Source organism: Pseudophryne corroboree, unplaced genomic scaffold (assembly GCF_028390025.1).
Source record: "Pseudophryne corroboree isolate aPseCor3 unplaced genomic scaffold, aPseCor3.hap2 scaffold_179, whole genome shotgun sequence".
Taxonomy (NCBI): domain Eukaryota; kingdom Metazoa; phylum Chordata; class Amphibia; order Anura; family Myobatrachidae; genus Pseudophryne; species Pseudophryne corroboree.
This window is the reverse complement of record NW_026968428.1, coordinates 73440-92436: the sequence shown is the minus strand read 5'-3', so window position 1 is coordinate 92436 and position 18997 is coordinate 73440.

Genomic DNA, 18997 nt, shown 5'->3' with positions numbered 1-18997 from the left:
TAGCTCTTTGCAAAAGAGAGATATTGGCAAGGAAAAGCTGTCTTGTACCTTTGCATTTTTCTCCCAAACGAAGGTAACTAGAAAGAAAATTTTAAAGCCTCCTGTTAGGCCATCATCTACACGACATAGCCCTGAATTTTCCAATGCGTAGCTCTTTGCAAAGGAGAGATATTGGCAAGGAAAAGCTGTCTTGTACCATTGCATTTTTCTCCCAAACGAAGGACACTAGAAATAAAATTTTAAAGCCTCCTGTTAGACCATCATCTACACGACATAGCCCTGAATTTTCCAATGCGTAGCTCTTTGCAAAAGAGAGATATTGGCAAGGAAAAGCTGTCTTGTACCTTTGCATTTTTCTCCCAAACGAAGGACACTAGAATGAAAATTTTAAAGCCTCCTGTTAGTGCTTCATCTACACGGCATAGCCCTGAATTTTCCAATGCGTAGCTCTTTGCAAAAGAGAGATATTGGCAAGGAAAAGCTGTCTTGCACCTTTGCATTTTTCTCCCAAACGTCTCCCATTTTTGTCATTATAGGTGCTCTGTGAGCTGCTGGCCATGCCCCAGCCCCTCTGTCTCCCGTGAATAGAGATTGAGGCTTATTCAGACCAGATCGCTTCAATTTATTTTCACCCAGCGGGCAATCTGGTTTGCACTGCACATGCGTATGCGCCACAATGCGTAAGTGCGACGGTCCGGAGATCACAAGAAGATTGACAAGAAGAGGGTGTTTGTGTGGGTGGCAACTGAATGTTTCTAGGGAGTGTCCGGAAAAACACTGGAGGGACCCGGCGTTTTGTGGGAGGATTTGTGACGTCACCTCAATGGCTGAGTAAGTGCTGAGCTGTGCAGCTCTTGTGCACATGTGATCACACACCTGCACAGCAAATTTTCCCTTCCGCTGTAGGCGACAACTACCTGATTACAGGGATGCAAAAAAACACACCCTAACGATCAGGTCTGAATTACCCACAATGTGCATATTTGCAGAGCAACAAGCTACAGGGAGCCTTCCACCCCCCCCCCCTTCCCCATGGGAAGGGGGGGGGGTTGTTTGGGTTAGCTGGACATTCCCCAAAAAAGTGACTGTCCTGCAAAAATTGGGATAGTTGGGAGGTATGTTCAAATACATTTATTGTTTTGCATGCAGGGTAAATACTGGCTTCTTTGACATTTAGCCACAAATGCTGCACAGCTGAATTACAGTATTACACTGCAATTAACAGTTATGCTAGGACATTCCCCCTCCCAAATCTACCTCTCTCTGCATGTTACATCTGTCCCACAGTGGCGTGCGGTGAGGTCAGTGGCTAGTGAGGCACTACAGCCATAATGTCCGCCGAATCCTGCCGATGACCCTTAGCCAATGCCCGCTACTGCCTCTGAGCCGATACCCGCTGCCACCGCCAATGGCTTACAAACTCGCCCACAATCAACTGACCCAGCCCTCCACCACTAATTTCTATCTCAGTCCGATGCCGCCAATGCCCGCTGCCTGCCTGCTCATTGTTCTCGTTATATATTATAAATTTTTAAAGAAAAAAAAAATGAGTGTTTGGGACTGGGAAGGGTGAGGGAGGAGGACATGAATGCAATTTTGTTGTCCAGGGCTTCCATTAACTTAAAGGAGAAGGGTCTGAATGGGTTAAAAAAAATGCGTGAGGTCCCCCCTCCTTAGTATAACCAGCCTCGGGCTCTTTGAGCCGGTCCTGGTTATTTAAATACTGGGGGAAAAATTGGACAGGGGTTCCCCGTATTTAGACAACCAGCACCGGGCTCTTAGACCGGTCCAGTTTCCAAAAATACGTGGGACAATAGATGTAGGGGTCCCCCATATTTTTAAAACCAGCACCGGGCTCCACTAGCCAGAGAGATAATGCCACAGCCGGGGGACACTTTTATGTAGGTCCCTGCGGCCCTGGCATTACCCCTCCAACTAGTCACCCCTGGCCGGGGTTCCCTGGAGGAGTGGGGACCCCTTAAATCAAGAGGTTCCTCCCCTCGAGGCACCCAAGGGCCAGGGGTGAAGCCCGAGGCTGTCCCCAGCACCCCTGGGTGGTGGGTGTCGGGCTGATAGCCATGTGTGTAAAAAAAGAATATTGTTTTTTCGTTGTGGAACTACAAGGCCCAGCAAGCCTCCCCCGCTTGCTGGTACTTGGAGAACCTCAAGTACCAGCAGGCGGGGAAATAACGGGCTTGCTGGTACCTGTAGTTCTACAACAACAAAAAATACCCAAATAAAAACACAAACACACACAGCGTGACAGTAAAATTATTGAGACAGGCTGTAGCATGTGGGTGCATGTAACCCTATAAAAGTGATGGATTGGGTGACTATTACAATACCCACTGTTGCTGTCTGAAAAATGATGGATTTATAGATTGCTCTGCCGAGACATGTTTTTTTCTAAAATGCACCACAGGTATGGATGGATAGTATACTTGACGACACAGAGGTAGGTAGAGCAGTGGCCTACTGTACCGTACTGCTATATATTATATTATTTATTATTATTATTATCCTTTATTTATATGGTGCCACAAGGGTTCCGCAGTGCCCAATTACAGAGTACATAAACAAATAATCAAACAGGAAAACAGCAACTTACAGTTGACGACAATATAGGACAAGTACAGGGTAAATAAACATAGCTACATCAGCAGATGACACTGGAATAAGTATCAGGTGGCAGAAGACTGCTGAATTTGGTGCAGCTGAAGATTATTAAAGTAAGAAAAGAGTAAGCACATGAGGGAAGAGGGCCCTGCTCGTGAGAGCTTACATTCTAAAAGGGAGGGGTAGACAGACAGGGGTGAGACAGATGGGGTACATAGAGAGCATGGAACAGAGGTTTAGGATGAGATTTGGCTGGGTTTGGTGAAGAAGTGGGTCTTGAGAGCCCGTTTGAAGTTTTGTAGAGAGGTGGAGAGTCTGAGGGGGAGAGGTAGGGAATTCCAGAGAAGTGGTGCAGCACGTGAAAAATCTTGGAGGTAGGAGTGGGAGGAAGTAATCCGTAGGCAGGAGAGTCGGTGTGCATTAGCAGAGCGAAGAGGACGGGTGGGAGTGTAAAGCGAGATAAGATCAGAGATGTAGATGGGAGAGGAGTGGGTGAGGGCTTTGTAAGCAAGTGTGAGAAGCTTGAAATGGATTCTGAAAGGGAAGGGGAGCCAGTGAAGGACTAGTAAGAGAGGAGAGGTGGACGTAGTGCGTTTGGTGAGGAAAATGAGCCGGGCAGCAGCATTGAGGATAGATTGGAGTGGAGAGAGGTATTTGTCAGGAATGCCAGTCAGGAAGAGATTACAGCAGTCCAGTCTGGAGATGACCAGTGAGTGGATAAGAGTCTTAGTAGCATCCTGGGTCAGAAAGGGTCTGATCCTGGAAATATTTTTTAGATGAAAACGGCAGGTTTGTGAGAGGTGCTGAATGTGTGGTTTGAAGGAGAGGGAGGAGTCAAGGATTACTCCAAGACAGCGCACTTGGGGGGTAGAGGAGATAGTAGTGCCATCAATAGATAATGAGATTGTAGGAGGTGAGATTATGCGGGAGGGAGGGAAGATGATCAGCTCGGTCTTAGACATGTTAAGTTTAAGAAAGCGCTCGGACATCCAGGAAGAGATAGCAGAGAGACAGTTGGAGATACGAGTGAGGAGAGTAGGGGAGAGGTCTGGAGAGGAAAGATAGATTTGAGTGTCATCAGCATAGAGATGATATTGGAAACCAAAAGAACTAATGAGCTTACCTAGTGAGGACGTATAGAGAGAGAAGAGAAGAGGACCAAGGACAGAACCTTGGGGTACCCCTACAGTTAGTGGAAGTGAGGGGGAGGTGGAGTCATGAGAGGAGACAGAGAATGAACGGTCAGAAAGGTAGGACGACAACCAAGAGAGGGCAGTGTTACGCAGACCAATGGAGTGAAGGATTTGCAGTAGGAGAGGATGGTCCACAGTGTCAAAAGCAGCAGAGAGATCAAGTAGAATAAGTAGAGAGTAGTGTCCCTTAGATTTAGCAGCATGGAGGTCATTGCATACTTTTGTAAGGGCAGTTTCAGTGGAGTGGAGAGGACGGAAGCCAGACTGGAATGGGTCAAGCAGTGAGTGTGAGGAAAGAAAGGAAGTAAGGCGGTTGTAGACAATACGCTCAAGGAGTTTGGAGGCAAAAGGGAGGAGAGAGATGGGTCGGTAGTTGGAGAGAGTGTTTGGATCAAGGGTAGGTTTTTTAAGAATAGGAGAGATGAGAGCGTGCTTGAAGGCAGAGGGGACAGTGCCTGATGAGAGGGAGAGATTGAGAAGGTGGGAAAGATGGGAACAAGCAGAAGAAGAGAGGTGGCAAAGGAGGCGGGAGGGGATAGGGTCAAGTGGGGAGGTGGTGAGGGGACAGGAACGAATGAGGGCCATGACTTCCTCTCCAGATGCATGGGAGAAAGATGACAGAGTTGGTGCGAGGGATGGGGAGGGTTGGTAAGGGATGGGAGAAGGCTGGTTACTGATAGTCTGGTGTGATGTGATGTCCTGACGTATGGAGTCAATTTTGGATGTGAAGTAAGTGGCAAAGTCAAGAGCAGAGAGTGAGGAAGGGAGACGAGGTGGAGGTGGGCAGAGGAGTGAGTTGAGAGTGGCAAAGAGGCGCCGGGGGTTGGAAGACTGGGAGGAGATGAGGTTCTTGAAGTATGACTGTTTAGCAAGAGAAAGGGCAGCACTGAAGGATGAGAGCATAAGTTTGAAATGGAGGAAGTCTGCCTTAGAGCGTGATTTCCTCCAGTGTCGCTCAGCAGTACATGAGCATTTTTGCAGATATCTGGTGCATTTGGTGTGCCAGGGTTGAGGTGTTAATTTGCAAGGGTGAATAGTGGTTGGTGGAGCAACAGAGTCAAGAGCAGAAGTAAGGGAAGCATTGTATGTGGAAGTGGCTTGTTCAGGGCATGAGAGAGAGAGAATAGGAGAGAGAAGTGAGTCAAACAGAGAGGAAAGGAATGTGGTGTCAATAGCTTCAATGTTACGCTTAGTGATGGTAGCCTTAGGAGGTAGAGATGGGGAAGTCGAGAGAGATAGGTTGAAGGAGAGCAGGTGGTGGTCAGAGAGGGGAAATGGGGAGTTGGAAAAATCAGAAATATCACAGCGGTGAGTGAAGACCAGATCCAGTGAGCTCCCATTCACATGGGAGGGTGAGGAGGTCCACTGGGAGAGACCAAGTGAAGAGGTGAGGTTAAGGAGTTTAGAGGCAGGGGATTGTGTGGGGATGTCAATAGGGATGTTGAAATCGCCTAGGATAATGGTGGGAATGTCAGAAGAGAGGAAGTGAGGAAGCCAGGAAGCAAAGTTGTCGATGAATTTGGAAGCAGTGCCAGGGGGGCGGTAAATGACAGCTACTCTAAGATTGACTGGTTGGAAGAGGCATATGGCGTGGACCTCAAATGTAGAGAATATAAGGGATGGTTCTGGTGGTATGAGTTGGTAGGAGTAACTAGAAGGTAAAAGGACCCCAACACCACCCCCATGGCGACCCCCAGGTCGGGGTGTGTGTGTGAATGTAAGGCCCCCAGCAGAGAGAGCAGCAGCAGAAGTAGTGTCAGAGGGCATAATCCAAGTTTCAGTAATGGCTAGTAGGTGTAGGGAGTTGGAAATGAAAAGGTCACGAGTGGGGACCAGTTTGTTACAAACAGATCTGGCATTCCAGAGGGCACAGGATAGGGGGTATGAGTTTGTGGGAGAGATGTGAATTAGATTTTCAGGGTTGCTGTAGCGATGAGGTGGGATTAACTTTGAGGGCAGGGATGATGAGAGAGTAGTGATGGTACGGGTGCCTGAGCTAGGAGGGGAAACTGCAGGAGGTGGGCAGGGAGGGAGGTCAGTGTGATGTGGATGGGGGTGTGGGGAGGTGACAGGGAAGGGAGAGAGGGAGCAGGGCTGAGTTGTGGGGTAGCAGGACCATGGGGCAGAGGTGAATGAAAGTGGGGTAACAGGAAAGGTGGGGGAAGGAAACAGAGGGATGGAGGGGAGACAGAGGAGGGGAGAGAGGAGGAGGTGGAGGAGACTAGTGGGGAAGGATAAAGATACATTATTAGGTAGACACTGAGTGATGTGGGGAGTATAAGAAAACCTTGACATAGTGTTAAATAGGTAAATAGGTTGAAGTAGTGGAAGTAGGAGAGGAGACTGTAAGGCAATCCGAGCAGAAGAATTGCAGAAATGCAGGTGAGAAAAGCAGTGTAGGCTCAAGGGGTGTAGATTTAGTATGAAATGAGTCAAAAGCGTAGATAAAGTGGGTGCAGAAATGTATTTGGAGTGTAAGAAATGAAAGGATTGTGAGAGGTTTAAGAAGCAATGGTAATTATGTTAGATGTTTTAAGTGTTTGCAGGTAAAATTGCATTGGTGCAGCTGTGCTTATAAAACAAAATTACAATAATACAGATACAGGCATTTGTAGGTGAAATGGATGGTTTATGAAATGTCCAAGTAAGGTAGTTCTGTGCTATGTAATCAGATGCAACAATCAGGAGGTGAGTGATCTGAGGAGTAAGTGACTCACATTTGTTATTAGTTCTTCAGTTTTCTTTGTTTTGTTAGATTGGTGTGCTTCTGTTTTCCTTCTTTTTCACTTCGATTGAACGCTGATTGAACACTGCTGTTATGTGTCAATTTTATCACGCTTTGATAAAAATGCACGCTTAGATCAATAAATGCACAGCCAAATGGCTTTGCACAGCCTACACCATTGGACTTAAGTAGAAGACTATTACAAGTGAAACCAATAATTGAAATCTGTAACCACACCCCACCCCCTCAAATGCCAGGCAATAAATTACCTTAAAAACAACAACCAGGCATTCCACAAAGATTAAACTGGGTCTATATCATTCAAAACTTTAAAAAAGTACTTCAAAATCACATACTATGCAATAATGTTTCAATTTGCATAACCCAGCAGAATTAGCTTTGCATATATAGATATAGTGCAGCAGAATATATTGGTGGTTGTAGTCAATTGTAATTACCTGTAGGTGACAAGAAGAGAAGAAACGTCAATTCACAATCGATATCAGCTGAAGATAAATTAACGCTGATTGAACGCTGCTGTTATGTGTCAATTTTATCACGCTTTGATAAAAATGCACGCTTAGATCAATAAATGCACAGCCAAACGGCTTTGCACAGCCTACACCATTGGACTTAAGTAGAAGACTATTACAAGTGAAACCAATAATTGAAATCTGTAACCACACCCCACCCCCTCAAATGCCAGGCAATAAATTACCTTAAAAACAACAACCAGGCATTCCACAAAGATTAAACTGGGCCTATATCATTCAAAACTTTAAAAAAGTACTTAAAAATCACATACTATGCAATAATGTTTCAATTTGCATTACCCAGCAGAATTAGCTTTGCATATATAGATATAGTGCAGCAGAATATATTGGTGGTTGTAGTCAATTGTAATTACCTGTAGGTGACAAGAAGAGAAGAAACGTCAATTCACAATCGATATCAGCTGAAGATAAATTAACGCTGATTGAACGCTGCTGTTATGTGTCAATTTTATCACGCTTTGATAAAAATGCACGCTTGGATCAATAAATGCACAGCCAAACGGCTTTGCACAGCCTACACCATTGGACTTAAGTAGAAGACTATTACAAGTGAAACCAATAATTGAAATCTGTAACCACACCCCAACCCCTCAAATGCCAGGCAATAAATTACCTTAAAAACAACAACCAGGCATTCCACAAAGATTAAACTGGGTCTATATCATTCAAAACTTTAAAAAAGTACTTCAAAATCACATACTATGCAATATTGTTTCAATTTGCATTACCCAGCAGAATTAGCTTTGCATATATAGATATAGTGCAGCAGAATATATTGGTGGTTGTAGTCAATTGTAATTACTCAGCAGAATTAGCTTTTCATATATAGATATAGTGCAGCAGAATATATTGGTGGTTGTAGTCAATTGTAATTACCCAGCAGAATTAGCTTTGCAAATATAGATATAGTGCAGCAGAATATATTGGTGGTTGTAGTCAATTGTAATTACCCAGCAGAATTAGCTTTGCATATATATAGTGCAGCAGAATATATTGGTGGTTGTAGTAAATTGTAATTACCCAGCAGCAGCTCTACTGCACTCAACATCACCAGTGCTCACAATATATATATAATGCTATATACTATGCCATAGTGGTACTTACTATATAACACCTCCTACTGCGTTCCCCCTGGCAATGAGCATGACACCCAGAGAGTGAAACCCCTGGCAATGAGCATGACACCCAGCACGTGAAACTCTTGGCATTGAGCAGTTTTTGTAAAAGTAATTAGAAGCTTTACTGTAGGGCATAGTGTATCACAGATATTGTGGTGAGTGACATAATATGTTCCAAAGGGCATTAATGTGTGGGGCTTAACATGGTGGAAATTACTGTACTTTTTTCCCTGTGGTGGCCGAGGTCTGTTGGTGCAGGGTCAAGAACTGGGGTGTAAGGTAGTCTTTGCCTGCAAGGCTACGCTCATTTTATGGAGACCATACCCATACATTTAAGTGTGGCATATACCTGCGCTTGCTCGCGGGGTGAGAACATCTCCCTAATTGAATTCAGCGATATGAATAGAGGTTGTGCAGCAGCCACAGAAAGGGTTAATCTCTGCAGCTTGTCACTAAATTACATTGTGGCAATTTTAGCTGGGAGCTGCAATAATTACTCTAATACATAACACAGCCAACACTTCTATATTCACACAATATACTGCATGGTGAATATAGCAGTGGGTTGCAGAGAAAAAAAATATGCTGGCAAAAAAATCCAATTGAGTGATAAAACAGCTCTTCATTTTCTGGCTTTATTTTTATGCTAACAAATTTGTTCTCTGAAAAGTGTCCACAAAGCCAAGTATTTGATTAACACCTTTGTAGGGATGGTTTTTCACCTATTACTAAATTAAACTTGCTTCATTGGAAAGGCAGCAAGATGCATCGTCATTTCAATATCTACTGAAATAATACAGGTTGACACCAGGAAACATTAACGCCACTGCATCCTTGCTGCTTTCTCATGTGGAAGTCTGTTTAATGTGAAAACAAGGTGATATCTAATTAGCACACAGGTAAGGAATTAAGAAAATCTTTATTTAAGGGTGAAGATGTTTCTCACAAAATCGTTACCCCAATGCATCATTGAAATTCAAGCTGGAAAGATGATTTTAATATATCACTTGTACATTTTGTATTGCTCTTCTGGTGACAATGTAGTTTGTTTTTGTCAATTACCATTTTAATAATAGGGTAAAGAAAATTAAGTGGATTTTTGAAAGAAAACAATACTGTCAATATACTATTAAACAAATTAAAATGGTAAAAGTTATTGTACTTTAAGTAAAAATAAAAGAGCTAAAATATCAATCCCAATTTTGGATTACTTTAATTAAAAAAAAATGCATATAGCAGAGGATAGTTTCAATCTGCCTACCTCTGGGTTATCGGCCCAGCATGCTTCCATTACAGTACTCTGCTGCACATGTAAGTGCAAGAGATCCTGAAGCACTCACTCATCACGGGAAAGTACCAATGTGTTTCTTTGTTGGTTGATGGAAGAAACATCTTACAAAAACTCTCCAGATTATTGACTTTTTAAAGTTTTTCTAGGAAACGTTCTAGATGAATGCTTATTAGCCTTTGTCAGTATGTACTTTTTGCAAAGTGTCTCTGTGGCGCAATCGGTTAGTGTGTTCGGCTATTAACCAAAAGGTTGGTGGTTCAATCCCACCCAGAGATGTAATTGACCTTGTGATCGGATTTTGGTGATATTTAAGTAGACAAGTCAAAATTTCAAACCCCCTCTTATTGTGTAGGGTACCTAGCCTTCTCTGATGTAATCAGAGTTAGATTTGATTCAGTGATTTTATAAAAACAGCTAGGAAGCACAATTTAGCAGTGGGTTGCAGAGAAAAAGAAATATGCTGGCAAAAAAATCCAATTGAGTGATTAAACAGCTCTTCATTTCTGGCTTTATTTTTATGCTAACAAATTTGTTCTCTGAAAAGTGTCCACAAAGCCAAGTCTCTGATTAACACCTTTGTAGGGATGGTTTTTCACATATTACTAAATTAAACTTGCTTCATTGGAAAGGCAGCAAGATGCATCCTCATTTCAATGTCTACTGAAATAATACAAGTTGACACCAGGAAACATTAACGCCACTGCATCCTTGCTGCTTTCTCATGTGGAAGTCTGTTTAATGTGAAAACAAGGTGATATCTAATTAGCACACAAGTAAGGAATTAAGAAAATCTTTATTTAAGGGTGAAGATGTTTCTCACAAAATCGTTGCCCCAATGCATCATTGAAATTCAAGCTGGAAAGATGATTTTAATATATCACTTGTACATTTTGTATTGCTCTTCTGGTGACAATGTAGTTTGTTTTTGTCAATTACCATTTTAATAATAGGGTAAAGAAAATTAAGTGGATTTTTGAAAGAAAACAATACTGTCAATATACTATTAAAACAAATTAAAATGGTAAAAGTTATTGTACTTTAAGTAAAAATAAAAGAGGCAAAATATCAATCCCAGTTTTGGAACACTTTAATTAACAAAAAAAAATGCATATAGCAGAGGATAGTTTCAATTTGCCTACCTCTGGGTTATGGGCCCAGCATGCTTCCATTGCTGTACTCTGCTGCACATGTAAGTGCAAGAGATCCTGAAGCACTCACTCATCATGGGAAAGTACCAATGTGTTTCTTCGTTGGTTGATGGAAGAAACATCTTACAAAAACTCTCCAGATTATTGACTTTTTAAAGTTTTTCTAGGAAACGTTTTAGATGAATGCTTATTAGCCTTTGTCATTATTTACTTCTGCAAAGTGTCTCTGTGGCGCAATCAGTTAGTGTGTACGGCTACTAACCAAAAGGTTGGTGGTTCAATCACACCCAGGGACGTAATTGACCTTGTGATCAGATTTTGGTGATCTTTAAGTAGACAAGTCAAAATTTCAAACCCCCTGTTATGGTGTAGGGTACCTGGCCTTCTCTGATGTAATCAGAGTTAGATTTGATTCAGTGATTTTATAAAAACAGCTAGGAAGCACAATTTAGCAGTGGGTTGCAGAGAAAAAGAAATATGCTGGCAAAAAAATTCAATTGAGTGATTAAACAGCTCTTCATTTTCTGGCTTTATTTTTATGCTAACAAATTTGTTCTCTGAAAAGTGTCCACAAAGCCAAGTCTCTGATTAACACCTTTGTAGGGATGGTTTTTCACCTATTACTAAATTAAACTTGCTTCATTGGAAAGGCAGCAAGATGCATCCTCATTTCAATGTCTACTGAAATAATACAGGTTGACACCAGGAAACATTAACGCCACTGCATCCTTGCTGCTTTCTCATGTGGAAGTCTGTTTAATGTGAAAACAAGGTGATATCTAATTAGCACACAGGTAAGGAATTAAGAAAATCTTTATTTAAGGGTGAAGATGTTTCTCACAAAATCGTTGCCCCAATGCATCATTGAAATTCAAGCTGGAAAGATGATTTTAATATATCACTTGTACATTTTGTATTGCTCTTCTGGTGACAATGTAGTTTGTTTTTGTCAATTACCATTTTAATAATAGGGTAAAGAAAATTAAGTGGATTTTTGAAAGAAAACAATACTGTCAATATACTATTAAAACAAATTAAAATGGTAAAAGTTATTGTACTTTAAGTAAAAATAAAAGAGCAAAAATATCAATCCCAGTTTTGGATTACTTTAATTAACAAAAAAAATGCATATAGCAAAGGATAGTTTCAATCTGCCTATCTCTAGGTTATGGGCCCAGCATGCTTCCATTGCAGTACTCTGCTGCACATGTAAGTGCAAGAGATCCTGAAGCACTCACTCATCATGGGAAAGTACCAATGTGTTTCTTTGTTGGTTGATGGAAGAAACATCTAACAAAAACTCTCCAGATTATTGACTTTTTAAAGTTTTTCTAGGAAAAGTTCTAGATGAATGCTTATTATCCTTTGTCAGTATGTACTTTTTGCAAAGTGTCTCTGTGGCGCAATCGGTTAGTGTGTTCGGCTATTAACCAAAAGGTTGGTGGTTCAATCCCACCCAGGGATGTAATTGACCTTGTGATCGGATTTTGGTGATATTTAAGTAGACAAGTCAAAATTTCAAACCCCCTCTTATTGTGTAGGGTACCTAGCCTTCTCTGATGTAATCAGAGTTAGATTTGATTCAGTGATTTTATAAAAACAGCTAGGAAGCACAATTTAGCAGTGGGTTGCAGAGAAAAAGAAATATGCTGGCAAAAAAATCCAATTGAGTGATTAAACAGCTCTTCATTTCTGGCTTTATTTTTATGCTAACAAATTTGTTCTCTGAAAAGTGTCCACAAAGCCAAGTCTCTGATTAACACCTTTGTAGGGATGGTTTTTCACATATTACTAAATTAAACTTGCTTCATTGGAAAGGCAGCAAGATGCATCCTCATTTCAATGTCTACTGAAATAATACAAGTTGACACCAGGAAACATTAACGCCACTGCATCCTTGCTGCTTTCTCATGTGGAAGTCTGTTTAATGTGAAAACAAGGTGATATCTAATTAGCACACAAGTAAGGAATTAAGAAAATCTTTATTTAAGGGTGAAGATGTTTCTCACAAAATTGTTGCCCCAATGCATCATTGAAATTCAAGCTGGAAAGATGATTTTAATATATCACTTGTACATTTTGTATTGCTCTTCTGGTGACAATGTAGTTTGTTTTTGTCAATTACCATTTTAATAATAGGGTAAAGAAAATTAAGTGGATTTTTGAAAGAAAACAATACTGTCAATATACTATTAAAACAAATTAAAATGGTAAAAGTTATTGTACTTTAAGTAAAAATAAAAGAGGCAAAATATCAATCCCAGTTTTGGATTACTTTAATTAACAAAAAAAAATGCATATAGCAGAGGATAGTTTCAATCTGCCTACCTCTGGGTTATGGGCCCAGCATGCTTCCATTGCTGTACTCTGCTGCACATGTAAGTGCAAGAGATCCTGAAGCACTCACTCATCATGGGAAAGTACCAATGTGTTTCTTCGTTGGTTGATGGAAGAAACATCTTACAAAAACTCTCCAGATTATTGACTTTTTAAAGTTTTTCTAGGAAACGTTTTAGATGAATGCTTATTAGCCTTTGTCAGTATTTACTTCTGCAAAGTGTCTCTGTGGCGCAATCAGTTAGTGTGTACGGCTACTAACCAAAAGGTTGGTGGTTCAATCACACCCAGGGACGTAATTGACCTTGTGATCAGATTTTGGTGATCTTTAAGTAGACAAGTCAAAATTTCAAACCCCCTGTTATGGTGTAGGGTACCTGGCCTTCTCTGATGTAATCAGAGTTAGATTTGATTCAGTGATTTTATAAAAACAGCTAGGAAGCACAATTTAGCAGTGGGTTGCAGAGAAAAAGAAATATGCTGGCAAAAAAATTCAATTGAGTGATTAAACAGCTCTTCATTTTCTGGCTTTATTTTTATGCTAACAAATTTGTTCTCTGAAAAGTGTCCACAAAGCCAAGTCTCTGATTAACACCTTTGTAGGGATGGTTTTTCACCTATTACTAAATTAAACTTGCTTCATTGGAAAGGCAGCAAGATGCATCCTCATTTCAATGTCTACTGAAATAATACAGGTTGACACCAGGAAACATTAACGCCACTGCATCCTTGCTGCTTTCTCATGTGGAAGTCTGTTTAATGTGAAAACAAGGTGATATCTAATTAGCACACAGGTAAGGAATTAAGAAAATCTTTATTTAAGGGTGAAGATGTTTCTCACAAAATCGTTGCCCCAATGCATCATTGAAATTCAACCTGGAAAGATGATTTTAATATATCACTTGTACATTTTGTATTGCTCTTCTGGTGACAATGTAGTTTGTTTTTGTCAATTACCATTTTAATAATAGGGTAAAGAAAATTAAGTGGATTTTTGAAAGAAAACAATACTGTCAATATACTATTAAAACAAATTAAAATGGTAAAAGTTATTGTACTTTAAGTAAAAATAAAAGAGCAAAAATATCAATCCCAGTTTTGGATTACTTTAATTAACAAAAAAAATGCATATAGCAAAGGATAGTTTCAATCTGCCTATCTCTGGGTTATGGGCCCAGCATGCTTCCATTGCAGTACTCTGCTGCACATGTAAGTGCAAGAGATCCTGAAGCACTCACTCATCATGGGAAAGTACCAATGTGTTTCTTCATTGGTTGATGGAAGAAACATCTTACAAAAACTCTCCAGATTATTGACTTTTTAAAGTTTTTCTAGGAAACGTTCTTGATGAATGCATATTAGCCTTTGTCAGTATGTACTTTTTGCAAAGTGTCTCTGTGGCGCAATCAGTTAGTATGTACGGCTATTAACCAAAAGGTTGGTGGTTCAATCCCACCCAGGGACCTAATTGACCTTGTTATCAGATTTTGGTGATCTTTAAGTAGACAAGTCAAAATTTCAAACCCCCTGTTATGGTGTAGGGTACCTGGCCTTCTCTGATGTAATCAGAGTTAGATTTGATTCAGTGATTTTATAAAAACAGCTAGGAAGCACAATTTAGCAGTGGGTTGCAGAGAAAACAAATATGCTGGCAGAAAAATCCAATTGAGTGATTAAACAGCTCTTTATTTTCTGGCTTTATTTTTATGCTAACAAATTTGTTCTCTGAAAAGTGTCCACAAAGCCAAGTCTCTGATTAACACCTTTGTAAGGATGGTTTTTCACCTATTACTAAATTAAACTTGCTTCATTGGAAAGGCAGCAAGATGCATCCTCATTTCAATGTCTACTGAAATAATACAGGTTGACACCAGGAAACATTAACGCCACTGCATCCTTGCTGCTTTCTCATGTGGAAGTCTGTTTAATGTGAAAACAAGGTGATATCTAATTAGCACACAGGTAAGGAATTAAGAAAATCTTTATTTAAGGGTGAAGATGTTTCTCACAAAATCGTTGCCCCAATGCATCATTGAAATTCAAGCTGGAAAGATGATTTTAATATATCACTTGTACATTTTGTATTGCTCTTCTGGTGACAATGTAGTTTGTTTTTGTCAATTACCATTTTAATAATAGGGTAAAGAGAATTAAGTGGATTTTTGAAAGAAAACAATACTGTCAATATACTATTAAAACAAATTACAATGGTAAAAGTTATTGTACTTTAAGTAAAAATAAAAGAGCCAAAATATCAATCCCAGTTTTGGATTACTTTAATTAACAAACAAAAAAATGCATATAGCAGAGGATAGTTTCAATCTGCCTACCTCTGGGTTATGGGCCCAGCATGCTTCCATTGCAGTACTCTGCTGCACATGTAAGTGCAAGAGATCCTGAAGCACTCACTCATCATGGGAAAGTACCAATGTGTTTCTTCGTTGGTTGATGGAAGAAACATCTTACAAAAACTCTCCAGATTATTGACTTTTTTAAGTTTTTCTAGGAAACGTTTTAGATGAATGCTTATTAGCCTTTGTCAGTATGTACTTTTGCAAAGTGTCTCTGTGGCGCGATCAGTTAGTGTGTACAGCTATTAACCAAAAGGTTGGTGGTTCAATCCCACCAAGGGACGTAATTGACCTTGTTATCAGATTTTGGTGATCTTTAAGTAGACAAGTCAAATTTCATACCCCCTGTTATGGTTTAGGGTACCTGGCCTTCTCTGATGTAATCAGAGTTAGATTTGATTCAGTGATTTTATAAAAACATCTAGGAAGCACAATTTAGCAGTGGGTTGCAGAGAAAAAGAAATATGCTGGCAAAAAAATCAAATTGTGTGATTAAACAGCTCTTAATTTTCTTGCTTTATTTTTATGCTAACAAATTTGTTCTCTGAAAAGTGTCCACAAAGCCAAGTCTCTGATTAACACCTTTGTAGGGATGGTTTTTCACCGATTACTAAATTAAACTTGCTTCATTGGAAAGGCAGCAAGATGCATCCTCATTTCAATGTCTACTGAAATAATACAGGTTGACACCAGGAAACATTAACGCCACTGCATCCTTGCTGCTTTCTCATGTGGAAGTCTGTTTAATGTGAAAACAAGGTGATATCTAATTAGCACACAGGTAAGGAATTACGAAAATCTTTATTTAAGGGTGAAGATGTTTCTCACAAAATTGTTGCCCCAATGCATCATTGAAATTCAAGCTGGAAAGATGATTTTAATATATCACTTGTACATTTTGTATTGCTCTTCTGGTGACAATGTAGTTTGTTTTTGTCAATTACCATTTTAATAACAGGGTAAAGAAAATTAAGTGGATTTTTGAAAGAAAACTATACTGTCAATATACTATTAAAACAAATTAAAATGGTAAAAGTTATTGTACTTTAAGTAAAAATAAAAGAGCAAAAATATCAATCCCAGTTTTGATTACTTAAATTAACAAAAAAAATGCATATAGCAAAGGATAGTTTCAATCTGCCTACCTCTGGGTTATGGGTCCAGCATGCTTCCATTGCAGTACTCTGCTGCACATGTAAGTGCAAGAGATCCTGAAGCACTCACTCATCATGGGAAAGTACCAATGTGTTTCTTCATTGGTTGATGGAAGAAACATCTTACAAAAACTCTCCAGATTATTGATTTTTTAATGTTTTTCTAGGAAACGTTCTAGATGTATGCCTATTAGCCTTTGTCAGTATGCACTTTTTGCAAAGTGTCTCTGTGGCGCAATTGGTTAGTGTGTTCGGCTATTAACCAAAAGGTTGGTGGTTCAATCCCACCCAGGGACGTAATTAAACTTGTGATCAGATTTTGGTGATATTTAAGTAGACAAGTCAAAATTTCAAACCCCCTGTTATGGTGTAGGGTACCTGGCCTTCTCTGATGTAATCAGAGTTAGATTTGATTCAGTGATTTTATAAAAACAGCTAGGAAGCACAATTTAGCAGTGGGTTGCAGAGAAAAAAAATATGCTGGCAGAAAAATCCAATTGAGTGATTAAACAGCTCTTCATTTTCTGGCTTTATTTTTATGCTAACAAATTTGTTCTCTGAAAAGTGTCCACAAAGCCAAGTCTCTGATTAACACCTTTGTAAGGATGGTTTTTCACCTATTACTAAATTAAACTTGCTTCATTGGAAAGGCAGCAAGATGCATCCTCATTTCAATGGTAAGTCAACCTTCTTGCCCTATGTTCCCTCTCAACGGATGAAGACGCATCATTATCTACCGCAGTCATTTTGGCCCAATAGATATGCAAGAAGTTAAGATTCCCCATTCTTTGCAGGTAGAGGAAGGAAAAGGAAGAGGTCTGTAGCCTCTTCAAGATCGCAGGACCAGAGATTGTCCTCTGCTTCTGCCAAATCCACTGCATGACACTGGGGCTTTCTTGCAGGAGCCCACACCAGTTGGGGCACGTCTAAAACTCTTCAGTCAGTTCTGGATTCATTCGGACCTGGACTCGTGGGTTTTACAAATAGTGTCCCAAGGGTACAAACTGGGGTTTCAAGACGTTCCCCCTCACCGATTGTTCAAATTGGCCTTAGTCAGCAGGGAGAATGTTTTTATTCAAGCCTCTTCGTGGTCCCGAAGCCGGATGGCTCAGTCAGACCAATCTTAAATCTGAAATCCCTCAATTTCTTCCTAAAGAAATTCAATTTCAAGATGGAATTTCTCAGGGCAGTGATCTCCAGTCTGGAGGACGGAGATTTCATGGTTTTGGTAGACATAAAGGATGCCTACTTACATGTTCCCATTTAGCCACTGCCTCAAGCTACCTAAGGTTTGCAATTCAGGATTGTCATTACCAATTTCAGACATTGCCGTTTGGTCTGTCCACGGCTCCGAGGATTTTCACCAGGGTGATGGCGGAAATTATGGTTCTCCTTCGCAAGCAAGGAGTCACAATTATCCCGTACTTGGATGATCTCCTGATAAAGGCGAGATCCAGGGACCAGTTGGTGCAAAACATCTACTCTCCCTGACAGTTCTTCAACAACATGGTTGGCTCCTAAACTTGCCAAAATCGCAGTTGGTCCCAATGACGCGGTTGTTGTTTTTGGGAGTCATACTGTTAGGCGCCGGGGTCCGCTTGATGGTCTGCGCGGCCCGGCGCCTAGCAACTAGAGACGCCGTGCACGTACAGCCGCCGGCTCCCTAGCAACGCTAGACGCCGGGCGCGCTGAGCCGCACGGACCCTAGCAACGGGGACGCCACTGGCGGACCGCGTTCCCCGTTGCTAGGCTTTAGGAAATTAAGATATTCACCTGCTCTCTGGCCGTGCAGCAAGGCAGCTGCACGGCATTTATTCTAATCAGCCTTTAGCAGCTGATTGGAGGACTCCTTGTTAAATACACTCCCAGGGCTTCTCACAGACGCCGGTAATAGCTTCCTGCATGCTGCCTTTGTTTGCTGAGAGTCTGTTTCCAGTCCTGCTGTATCCGGTCATTCCAGTCCGCAGAAGTCCGGTATTCGGGAGTTGTCATCTCATCCCAAGAGGTCGTTTGGTTCCCTGGAGTCCTGACTGATCACCGTTTTATATCCAGTGGTGTTCGTGAGTTGCGGCTCTGCCGTGTGTTGCGGCTCAGCCGCTTTACCTTTTATATTTTGTGTTTGGAGCATTTGCGGAGGGTTCCGCTTCCACAAGTCCTCTCTGGTACTTGGCGGTGCCGGGTAGGAGAATTGGACAAGTGGATATTTTGGTTGTCCTTTTTCCTGGCGGTTTCTCCGCACATATTATAGTTTTGAGTTTGCTTAGCCCCTGGCCTGGTTGTTTAGTTAGAGGGCCTCTTGTTATCACCCTGTCTCGGGTTTCCCTTTGTCTCTCATTAAGACCGGGGGGCATCGAAGTTGGGCAGACATAATCCGCCCTTCAAACGCGGCTGCCAAGGGCTCAAGAAACCATAGTCTCACAGGGGATTTCTGACAACACGGGTGAGACAACAGAGTTAGGGCGCCAGGGGCTATTTTCCTGTCCTGCTCCCTTCCCCAGCATTCCGTTCCA